This window comes from Rhinoderma darwinii, chromosome 9 (assembly GCF_050947455.1).
Source record: "Rhinoderma darwinii isolate aRhiDar2 chromosome 9, aRhiDar2.hap1, whole genome shotgun sequence".
NCBI lineage: Eukaryota > Metazoa > Chordata > Amphibia > Anura > Rhinodermatidae > Rhinoderma > Rhinoderma darwinii.
In genome coordinates this window covers 64,196,998-64,209,760 of record NC_134695.1, presented here as the reverse complement: position 1 = coordinate 64,209,760, position 12,763 = coordinate 64,196,998, and the positions used below count along the sequence as shown (strand labels likewise).

At 42.7% G+C, this 12,763-nt stretch overlaps 1 pseudogene; it reads left to right on the top strand.

The window, feature by feature from the left end:
• The first annotated feature begins 2,296 nt into the window (after positions 1-2,296).
• LOC142660191 (guanylyl cyclase-activating protein 2-like) lies at positions 2,297-11,059 on the top strand (annotated as a pseudogene).
• The last annotated feature ends 1,704 nt before the right edge of the window (positions 11,060-12,763 follow it).

The window sequence follows — 12,763 nt, the reverse complement described above, 5'->3', positions numbered from 1 at the left end:
CTTTTAAACTTGGGGATTTATTCCCCACACTCGAAAGAGATAGATATGAGAGAGAGATAGATAGATAGATAGATAGATAGATAGATAGATAGATATGAGAGAGATAGATATGAGAGAGGTAGATAGATAGATATGAGAGATAGATACGAGATAGATAGATATGAGATAGATAGATAGATAGATATGAGAGTTATAGATAGATAGATAGATAGATAGATATGAGAGATAGATACGAGATAGATAGATATGAGATAGATAGATAGATAGATATGAGAGAGATAGATAGATAGATAGATAGATAGATAGATAGATAGATAGATAGATATGAGATAGTTATAGATAGATATGAGATAGTTATTAGATAGATAAATAGATATGAGATATAGATTAGATAGATAGTTATTATATAGATATATCCTTATAGTAAATTCAAACGTCCGTATTTTCCCGCCTGTGTTACATTTGTATACTTGTCAATAATGTAACCACTCGCACTTTCTTTTGTAGGGATGTAACAATATAACAGTGTGAATGTGCACTTATCTAAATCTTCTTCCTTTCTATTTCTGGGATTTGTGCCATAGAACAATCTCTTCAGTCACTTTATCAAATGCCATTGAAATATCTCACTCCAGTTCAACAAGTTTTAAAACAACATAAATGTTCTGGTAACTTTTCCGCATATTTCATCACAGTGCGGCTGCTGAGCTGTTTTCAGAAACCTGATCCATGGAGTGACTGCCTCGCCCTGCAGTATAATACATGTATCTGAGATACAAGCTGCCATCATACGTATGACCAGGAAGGAGTGGAGTCCGTGTCATAGGATGTGAGTAATGTGGCCATACTACCTTACCTTTCCTAGGAACAATAATAATATCCACCTGAGATAATTCAACTTGTCAGCTCTCCTAACCTACTTGTATTCCTATAAAATAACCATTCTGGAGCATCTTTTCATATAATTCTGCATTATGCTGTTCCTCTGTTATTCCTCCTGGAACTGTATGAATACAATGACAACTGGGTGTTACCATCCCCCTTATCAGTAGACGTTACAGTATAAGACAACACATAGTGAATAACGCAGTGTCACTATGCGCGGAGTAAATGAATGGAGAGAAGTGTATGACGCTGATTGGTCACTGATTGGTCAGCGTCATACACACCTCTGTACAACGCTCACTTGGTCTAAAGTAAAAACACGCCCAGTTGGGCATTAATAAAGTCATTAGCATAAAGCTAAAATCGATAACGTGGTAAAAATACATAGTTTTTCTAAATAAAAAGCACTGCTGTCACCTACATTACAGCACCGATCTCCTTCTGTAGGAGACAGGGCACTTATAATGTGGTGGCAGATTCTCTTTAAAACCCGCGCCATAGACTATTTACGGCACGCGTTTTAGCTTGCTTCTCGAGCAATTGGGCAGCTGAATGTCTGGGCTCTGGCAGTCAGTGACTCCCGGGGACCCTGAGGAGAAGATAGAAGCAGCTCTCTGATCTCTTCTACACAGCACTCAATGAGCGCTGTGTATATGAATGTGAAATATTGGTCCTGGTGATGCCGTTAGTAGGGATTAAAGGAAGGATCAATACAGCCCGGTCCTGAATAGGTTAAGTAGTGTTGATGATTCCCACACCAAAAATCTGATTTGATGAAATGTAACTTTTCATGCTCTGATGATTATATATTATAACACACAGACATATAGAGCTCTATGGGCTAGCCTTCTGCAAAAAACATACGCTACAGTCTGTGAACCAGGGACCACAGGGACAGTACCCAGAGCCGCTAGTTACCCACCACTGCCCTACAGTATTCTTAAAAAAAGTTACAACTTTTCCACTCTCTTGGAATTTGCAATGTTTTTAAAATTTTATCTAACACATATGAGCAAAATATACAAATGTAGAACCACAGAGAACAGAAAGTCTCTAGAAGATTTTGCATTGGGGACCAGGAGCTTCAAGTCCATTTTTAAGCCCATACGTTTTCACCTTCATTCAGCCATATTATAATGTAATAAAGTATCTGTAATCTCCTTGAGTTAAAAAACATACTTACTCCCGGAGAGTTGCTTTTTTGGTCCTCGGATCACATAGGTAGATGAAGGGATTATTGGTAGATCATGAAATGAATGTCAACGTTAAACAGGATTTTCTCAGCTTGATTCAGTCAATATAATTGTAATGCACAAGTTTTACTGCAGCCAAGGAGCTTTACTGCAGCCGAGGAGCCCAAGATCATGGACGGCTGACGAGCTCGGAAAATTATATTTAGGAAATTCAAACAATGGGACAAAACCAGAGCAGTGCTAAGGAGGAAATTGATGTAGCCGACTTGCAAGAAATGTTTAAGACATTTGTCACGGAGTGTTTTAGTGGGACAATGTGTCTGCATGAATTTAAACATTTTTCGGGGAGTTTCGACAAACAATAAAGCATCGCAGTTTGTGAATCACATGTTTACTTCTTATGATAGAAATTGGGTAAGTGGACTGATATTTTTATGTGTGATATATATTTATTCAGCGGTAGAGCTAAGCCCACTTGCACACGACCGAGTGCCACTCGGGGCGTTTCTTTTACGTTATTGAAGTGGCACCCGAGAGTTTTCACGGACCTACTCACTTTAGTGAGTGAATCGGGTCTGTGAAAACAGACCTGACTCTCCGATCCGTGGAAAGATAAAACATGTCCTATCTTTCCACAGGTCACAGACGGGGGGCACACACGGTCGTGTGCATTAGGGCTAAGGTCAGATTCACACGAACGTGGGGAAACTCGGACGTGAAAAATGTCACGAGGTGCCACCGTGCGGGTTCTGTTTTCACGGATCCCCATAGACTTGAGTCTATGGAGGAATCCGTGAAAACGGAACAAAATAGGACGTGTTCTATTTTTCAACGACCCCATTGAAATACATGGGTCCTTGTGACGGGCGTTGTTTTAATGGCCGTCACATGGACGTATCCTACGTTCGTCTGAATAAGGCCTAAGGTGGTTGGGTGCCAGGAGATCATAAACCAGCTACTCTGCCTTAGCCAGTGTATTTAGATAAAGGGCTAGGGCAGCAAACTCCTATCTTTGACTCTATATATTGATTTAAGTTCTGTATATTTTACTTCTGCTGCCCTTAGTATAGAAAAAAACTAGCGTGGTTGACAAAGGGTAAAAGGAAAAGAACAGGAACCGACTGAATCCTTCTGCTTTTATACAGCAATAATACAGTTATTTCGTCAAGAGACTGAATCGGCCCATCAGCTCCTTTCTTCATTCTTGCTCCCTCCGCCTTCATACACGTTTTTCTTAAAATATGGGCAAGGATAATAATAATCTTTATTTATATAGCGCCAACATATTACGCAGCACTTTACAATTTAGAGGGAACATGAAACAAACAATATCAGACATTACATAGTGACAAAGTTCATTTACAATTCAAACCTGGGGAGTGAGGACCCTGCTCGCAAGAGCTTACAATCTATGAGGACATAAGGGAGACACAAAGTGTAACAGTGTTTGTTCTGTACAATGGTCCGGCCATTTTTATACACATGCGGTTATGACATAAAGCTGCATGAGCCGGTCACCAGCCAGTATCCGTGTATGACGGACATGAAGAGAAGGAGTGTGAGGGAATCTTATTCTGATGACTAATCTAAATGGAGGGCCATGGAAAGGAGTCAGATTAGGGAATGTTATAGGCCTGTCTAAATAGATGTGTTTTCAGGGCACGTTTAAAACTGTGGATATTGGGAATTAATCTGATTGTCTGGGGTAGCACATTCCAGAGGACGGGTGCAGCACGAGAGAAATCCTGGAGACGGTAGTGGGAGTTTCGGATTATGGAGGATTTTAATCTAAGGTCGTTGGCAGAACGTAGAGCCCGAGTAGGGTGGTAGACAGAGATGAGGGAGGAGATGTAAGGAGGTGCAGCACTGTGGAGAGCTTTGTGGGTGAGAGTAATAAGTTTAAATTTTATTCGGAAGGGGATGGGCAACCAGTGCAGTGACTGGCACAGATTAGAGGCGTTGGTGTAGCGGTTGGTCATAAAGATGAGCCTGGCTGCTGCATTGAGGATAGATTGGAGAGGGGAGAGTTTAGTGAGGGGAAGACCGACTAGTAATGAGTTACAGTAGTCAAGACGAGAGTGAATCAGAGCAACAATGAGAGTTTTGGCAGTTTCCTGGATGGCAGAGAAGGAGGCAGGGTTGACAACCTCCATTTTTATTTTGTCTGGACCAAAACTCATAGTCACGCAGTTTTAATGGACAAATTGAAACACAAAAAATAAATGATAAAGATTATAAGTAATATATGTCTATAGCTCAGAATACTAAATGAACACATTAGCAGCATCTCGGCTAGTGCGGGATTACTGTGAGCGCGACAAAACCTTACAATTTCCCCAGAGGAACCAAGATGGCAGGCGAGTTGTGACCGTCGCAAGAAGTCCAACGTGGCTGAAATTTTTGCTGTGGTCAAAAGGTCGTCAGTAACATGTTTTCCGTTGGGGTTTTAACGTAACAAATGTCACCATGTAGCCCCAGAAAACTGTGAAATAAAGATGATTACAATCACAAAAACCTGAACACGCTTATCCACTGACCAAAAGTCCTATGTTTTAATAGACAGTCTATGAGTTTACAGACAGCTGGCAACCCTGGCAGGAGGAAAAACATTAGTGAACATGAGGGCTATTAAAATCCTATCTATCTATCTCATATCTATCTATCTATCTCATATCTATCGATCTCATATCTATCGATCTCATATCTATCGATCTCATATCTATCGATCTCATATCTATCTATCTCATATCTATCTATCTATCTATCTATCTATCTATCTATCTATCTATCTATCTATCTATCTATCTATCTATCTATCTCATATCTATCTATCTATCTATCTATCTATCTATCTATTTATCTATCTATCTATCTATCTATCTATCTATCTATCTATCTATCTATCTATCTATCTATCTATCTATCTATCTATCTATCTATCTATCTATCTAATATCTATCTATCTATCTCATATCTATCTCATATCTATCTATCTATCTCATATCTATCTATCTATCTCATATCTATCTATCTATCTATCTCATATCTATCTATCTATCTCATATCTATCTATCTATCTCATATCTATCTATCTATCTATCTATCTATCTATCTATCTATCTATCTATCTATCTATCTATCTATCTATCTATCTATCTATCTCATATCTATCTATCTATCTCATATCTATCTATCTATCTCATATCTATCTATCTATCTCATATCTATCTATCTATCTATCTATCTATCTATCTATCTATCTATCTATCTATCTATCTATCTATCTATCTATCTATCTATCTCATATCTATCTATCTATCTATCTATCTCATATCTATCTATCTATCTCATATCTATCTATTTTTCTATTTAATATCTATCTATCTAATATCTATGGTATTTATTTTTCTATTTAATATCTATCTATCTAATATCTATGGTATTTATTTTTCTATTTAATATCTATCTCCATAAGATATACTGGGTGTGTGTGTGTATATATATATATATATTCATTCACCCTTTAGGCCCCCTATTGGACAAAGTGAAACCCTACAGAGAAAGCAGGGTATGTTCACACACACAAGTAAAAACGGCTGAAAATTACGGAGCTGTTTTCAGAGAAAACAGCCCTTTTTGAAGCTGAAAACATTTTTTTTGAGTCTTTTTTTTCTAGACTTTTTTTGGAGCTGTTTTTCTATTGACACTGTGAAAAAAACGGCTCAAGAAGTGGAATGGTCCTTTTTACACAGCGTTTTTTTTTTTTACACGCCGTTTTTTAAAACCGCGCCGTAAAAAAAGCCCCGTCTGAACATAACGCTGTTTTTCCCATTGATTTCAATTGCCAGATATTTGTAGGTATTCAGCTTCCATTTTTTCAACCGTATTTCGAAGCGTTTACGCCTCTAAATACACCTGAAAACTCTGTGTGTGAACATACCCATATGCTTTCATCCATGTCCCTACGGGAGAGAGCAGCTGGAGGAAGCAGTACAGCCGGCGTCCCCGGGGAGGAGGACGCCAGCATAGAGGTAAATTATGTTGGCGGCCACCAGGGGAACCCGGATAGTGGCAAACGGCGGCTGCCATCACTACAGTTTGTTTCCCCTTCTGCCCCCTTTCCAATTAACCGCCCAACCTATGTTTGCTAACATTGCAGTTCCTCTGGAGAGGGGAGTACTACTCCGGTTCTTGCCACCAAGTTGCAAATGGGATGGGCCCAACCAGGGCCAGGACCCCTCTTGCCAAGGACCCCATAGCAGCCGCATGGTCTGCCTCTATGAGATGTGCGCACTTGTTGTACATACAAGGCAAGAAAACCTACTTTTGTCATTCATGTTTAGTCTGTTTTTAGTATCAAGAAGGACTGGAAAAGGGAACCAGATGCCCAATTACTGAGCCCAGATGAAGTGTGTGACAGGATCTTCCAACTCGTGGATGAAAATGGAGATGGTGAGAGTCGTAAGATATAACCGAGGAACTACATATCACTGTCTGGAACAACAAGACGCCACAAACTAATAACTGCCTATAACCAAAGGTCAAACATTTGATAGATGACATAATGTGTCATGATGAATTCTTATAATGGGAGCTGTAAAAATTTGGAGTCATTATACCTTGAGACGCGGAGCTGATAACAAAATGTGTAATAACATTCCTTGACTAAAGTCCACGAGGCTCTGCTCCATAAAAGTAATGTACCTGCCATGTGCACCATGATTCAAGATGTGAATGAGCTCAGATCGTGACCTCCCCTCAATGAAAATAATTCAACTATTGGAATAGGAAAACAATAAAGTTTGATTTGAGAAATTAATTGAAGGGTTTTGTCTGAGATAAAAAAAAATCTTTCTTTCCAGAAACAGCGCCACTCTTATCCATGGGCTGTGTGTAGTATTGCAGCTCATTGGCCAAGAATGGCGGTGTTTCTGGAAAGAAAGCAGATCATATTTTGTAATCTCATCCATATCCTTTAAGCCAACGATCCCCAACCTTTTTTGCACCAGGGACCAGTTTCATGCAAGACAATTTTTCCACAGACCGGGGAGGGGGAGGGTGAATCACGTGCATTACAAAACACCATGCGGACTGCAATTAAATGGAAATAAAATAAAAATATTTGTATATTTTTAGGGTCAGTTCACACATTGAGCAGATACTGCGGATTTTCCGCAATGGAATTTGTTGAGGAAAATCTGCAGCATAATACAGTTGCAGCAGAGTGGATGAGATAGAAGAAATCTCGTCCACACGCTGCATAAATGCTGAGCGGAAAAAACACTCAGGAATTGACGAGCGGTGCAGAGTTTTATTCCGCTGCATGTCAATAGTATTTGCGTAAACGCTGCTTATTTGTTGCGGGTTTTCCCCATTGAATTCAATTGGAGGTAAAACCCACAACAAATAGCAGTTGTTGCGTTTATTGCGGTGGAATTGTAGCGATTCCGCCGCAAATGTCCCGGCCAGGGGCGTAACTAGGAAAGACTGGGCCCCATAGCAAACTTTTGACTGGGGCCCCCCCTCTGCTGGGAATCACACAACCCCCCCCCCTTGTAGATAGTGCCTCCCTATAGATTCCACCACACAGCGCCCCCCTATAGATAGCACCATACACAGCCCCCTGCAGATAACGCCATACAGCCCCCCTGTAGATAACGCCATACAGACCCCCTCTGTAGATAACGCCATACAGACCCCCTCTGTAGATAACGCCATACAGCCCCCCCTGTAGATAACGCCATACAGCCCCCCCTGTAGATAACGCCATACAGAACCCCTCTGTAGATAACGCCATATAGCCCCCCCCCCAAAAAAAAACGGCCTATAGTTTGTCCTACAAAAGACATGCATCCCCTATCCACAGGATAGGGGATACATGTGTGATCGCTGGCAGCGATAAGGAGAACGGGGGACCGAAAGTCCCCCGAAGTTCTCCATGACTAACCTCGGACTTCCGGCGTCTGCGCAGTTCAATAAAAATGAAAGGAGCGCTAGTCACGCATGCGCACAAGCGCGACCGGCGCTCCATTCATTTCTACGGAGCTGCCGACACAGACCCCGGGAGTCTGAGGTTTGTCATGGAGAACTTAGGGGGGACTTTTGGTCCCCTGTTCTCCTCATCCCTGCCAGCGATCACACATGTATCCCCTATCCTGTGGATAGGGGATACATGTCTTATGTAGGAACAACCCCTTCAGTGGCGTCGCGCTGTAGCAGCTATAGCGGCTGCTAGCGGAGCCTGCGGCCATGGGAGGGGGCCGTGCCGACGGGTGGCACGGGCCCCCTCATGCTGCAGGCTCTGTAGAAGTCGCTACGGCTGCTATAGCGGTAGTTACGCCACTGCGTATAGGTTTGTACGGCGTAAAACTACAGCTCCCAGCATGGCCTGAACAATGGTAAGGATATGCTGGGAGATGCGGTTTCACAAAAAAAATCCTATCACCATCATCTCGCTGCAGATCATACAGTGACTACAATACTGATTAGAGGCAGAATAAACATTTACATTAAGTGACTCACCGGTGACGTCTCAGATTGTAGTTATTTTCTTCTCCCTCCGGTACAGACATCTATGATGGATTTCTCCCGGCCATGACCCATTTCTGCAGTTTTCCGTTCAGATGTCTTCAGCTTCTCACTTTTAAAACATTTCTGCTCCTATAAACAAAGTTAAAATTCTCAACACATCTAAATATAACTGTCACAAACACACAACATGCCCCCTGTAGATAGTGACCTACATAGAAGCCCCTATAGATAGTGCCCACATATGGACTCCAGAGCTGCAAGGCAATAGTGCTAACCACTGAGCCACCGTGCTGCCCTACATATAGCTTCCCCTATAGTTAGTGCTCCACGTATAGCCCACCTCTGTATATAGTGTCTCACATATAGCTCCCCTGTATATAGTGTCCCACATATAGCCCACCCCTGTAGACTGTGCACTACATATAGCCACCCTGTTGCTAGTGCCCCACAGGTAACCCACCCCTGTATATAGTGTCCCACATATAGACCCCCCTGTATATAGTGCCCCACAGGTAACCCACCCCTGTATATAGTGTCCCACATATAGACCCCCCTGTATATAGTGCCCCACAGGTAACCCACCCCTGTATATAGTGTCCCACATATAGACCCCCCTGTATATAGTGGCCCACATATAGACCCCCCTGTATATAGTGGCCCACATATAGACCCCCACCTGTATATAGTGGCCCACATATAGAGCCCCCTGTATATAATGGCCCACATATAGAGCCCCCTGTATATAGTGGCCCCCACCCCCACATATAGACCCCCCTGTATATAATGGCCCACATATAGAGCCCCCTGTATATAATGGCCCACACAACCACATATAGACCCCCCTGTAGCTACTACCCCACATATAGACCCCCCTGTAGCTACTACCCCACATATAGACCCCCCTGTAGCTACTGCCCCACATATAGACCCCCCTGTAGCTACTGCCCCACATATAGACCCCCCTGTAGCTACTGCCCCACATATAGACCCCCTATATATAATAGCCCACATAAAGATGACCCCCCCCACTATAGATAATGCCATTCACATTTTTATGAGGGGAAAAAAAAAAACTTGACATACTCACATTCGCCGGTTCCCACGCTGTTCACTGGCGATGCAGACATGCTCTCTTCTGAGCATGTCTGCAGGAGCTGAACGAGCGTCCTCCAATGACGCCGATTGGCGGGGCAGAATGACTTGCCCCGCCAATCAGCACCTTCCAAGCATGGAAGCGGCGCGATGATGTCATCGCGCCGCTAGCCAATCAGTGTCATTGTAAGGCACTGGATGGTCAGGCACGGAACATGCCCGGCCATTCAGTGCTAATACATGTATTTGGCTGCCGCTAGCACTGGGGCCCCCTCCGGTGCTAGCGACACCTACAGGCATGAGAGGGCCTGTGTAAGGCTCGGCGTCGCGGGCCCCACAGTAGCGGCGCTACCGCTGTAGTAGCCATAACGGCTGCTAGCGGCGCCACCGGGCCCCCTCAAGCCCCGGGCCCCGTAGCAGCCGCTACTGCTGCTACCGCGGTAGTTACGCCACTGGTCCCGGCTGTATCACAGCGCACATCCACTTATTATTTTTTTTACTGTGTTTTGTTACGTTTTTTTCACAAGGATTTTTGGGATGCGGTGCCCTTTTGGGACCCTTCTCAGGTGTAGGGGGAAAATCTGTGGCCTTCTGGTTCCGTTTTCCCCTGCAATCCGGCCTCCCTTCTTTGAAGGGGAGGTGCAACCTTGATGCAGGCCCAGGTAGAAGCCTTGCAGTGTGTTTGGGTCTCCCTAAGCTTCGGCGAGGGGGGATAATCGACCCTCTAGGCCTACAGCTTGGAGGGCCGGGGAATGGTTTTGCGGGGCCTCTCTCTTTTAAGAGAAGGGCTGCTATAGATCGCATTCTTGTGCACTTTTTGTGTGGCACTCCTGCACTTTTTATGCGGCTTGAGCTTATTAAAAAAACAAACCAGAAACGGTATTAGTGTCAGATCTGCATTTACTGCAGGCCAAAGTATGGAGTTGTGTATGGTATGGTGGGCACTGCCGAAAATCTTCCTTGCTTCCAGAATGCCATCCTCCCTCTACTTCACTGGAAGGGCAAACATTTACTGTGAAAGTGAGGCAAAAGAAATATCATAAAAAAATTTAACGTTTCTACATTGTTAATGGATTATTAGGATCTGCAATACACAAATATGAAATAGCACCATTTTATTTCCTATAGTAAAAAATTATTCTTCCTTTTTTTCCCTTCCAGGTCAGATTACACTGCATGAGTTTTTGGAAGGGGCCAAGAAAGTATTCAAGATGCTACAACTGGATGCTAATCCCTGCACCTGGGTTATGCAGCAAAGAAGAGCACATTATTCTAGACAGAACAAGGTGTCCTTGTGTTCAGTATTTCACTATTGGTCGAAATCTGAACACCAGCAAGGGTTAAAGGATTTTATCTAAATGAATGTATAATGAAATGTTATGCAAGTTTCTTATATACTTTATGTTACAATTTACCACTCTCTTATTGTCAGTAAATGGATACTGAAGGCTGAAAAAATCCTTCCAACTTTCACAGGTACTCAGCTCTATTAGAGCTCTGTCATTCACTGACAGCAAGCGGAGATCCTAAAATGGTGAGGATTTGTAATACAGGTATATTAAATAGAGGCATTACAAATTTTTAGTGCAGAGGAAATGTCGTTTTACATGGCGCTCCTCTACATGAATGGGTGACCACAATAGAATACATGGCTAATAGATGGGGGTCCTGAGCCAGACACAATACAAATGCCTCTCATGTACCTCCAGAAGCCAAGCAAAGCGCCCTCTCTGTGCCAGTCCCATTATGAAACCCATATCCAACCACAGCCCATAATGCAATTAAAGAAGTATTTCCATCCTTAATAAGTGACGGCATCTCGCTAGAATATGCCATTGCTTAAAGGGGTTCTCCGCTATGGAAAATCCCTACTTGTTAGAAGGGTTTCTTGACAATAAGCAGATCACAAAGTGTCCCTTCTGCTGTGACCATCCATGATCAGCTGTAATCTATGGGGAAACCTGGCAGTAAGTGCTCAATTTACCTGCAGCGTCACCACAGGGGAAATTAAGCATTACACAGTGCCCATTCATATCAATAGGTTGTCTGTGTAATGCAGGATAGGACAGGACCTCCAGAGCGAGAGATGATCTTTGTAACCGCTCTCTACCCTGGTTAAGAGATGAGGACTCTGAATAGAGGACCCCCCGATATCAACTCAAAATTCCCTAATAGGGTGTATGGAAATGGGTTTTCTCAACTAAGCTACATCTTTCATGATAGGTGGTGGTCCGATTTTCATCCTAAGAATGGAGGGGCAGAAGCCTTCGTAGTGTCACTCATCTCAGTATAATTGGTGCATTCTGATGTTTAACCCTTTAGCGACATCCGGCGTATACATACGGCGTATGTGAGCTATCACAATATGGCGTGGACTCAGGATGTGGCAGGTGCTGACTGTTTCATACAGCTGACAACTGCCAGCAATGGCCAGGATTGGAGATGACTCCCATGTCGGACGTTTTACCCCTCAGATGCTGTGGTCAATAGCAACAGTTAGAGAGATAGTCCCCCGATCGCCCCTTGTGACGAAATTGCGCACTGCCTATCGGCTGCCATGGAAGCCAGAGGCCTTCCAGGTCTCCAATTAGAAGCTGGGCTTAAAAGTAGAGCGCAGAAAAAGGCAATGCACTGCAATACATAAGTATGAACGATCCATAGATTGCATGATAAAGTTCCTATTAAAAAAAGAAAAAAAAAAGTATGAAAGTGTTTAACATTTTAACGTTAAAAACCCCCTTTTCCCATAAAATAATGTAAACAATAAAAAAGTAAAAGTAATTCCTATCGCCGCCTCCGTAAAAGTACAAACGATTAAAATATCATGTTATTTAACATGCCAGGTAGGAATAAAAAAAAATCACAATGCCAGAATTGCTGTTTTTTGGTCACTTTGCTTCCCCAAAATGGTACCAACACAAACTGCAGCTGAAACCGCAAAAAAAAAAATCTCGTGCAGCTCCATCGACGGAAATATGAATATGGCGACACAAAACTATTTTTTTTAGTGAAGTGTTTTATAAAAGTAGTAAAAGATAAAAAAAGATAAAAAATATAAATTT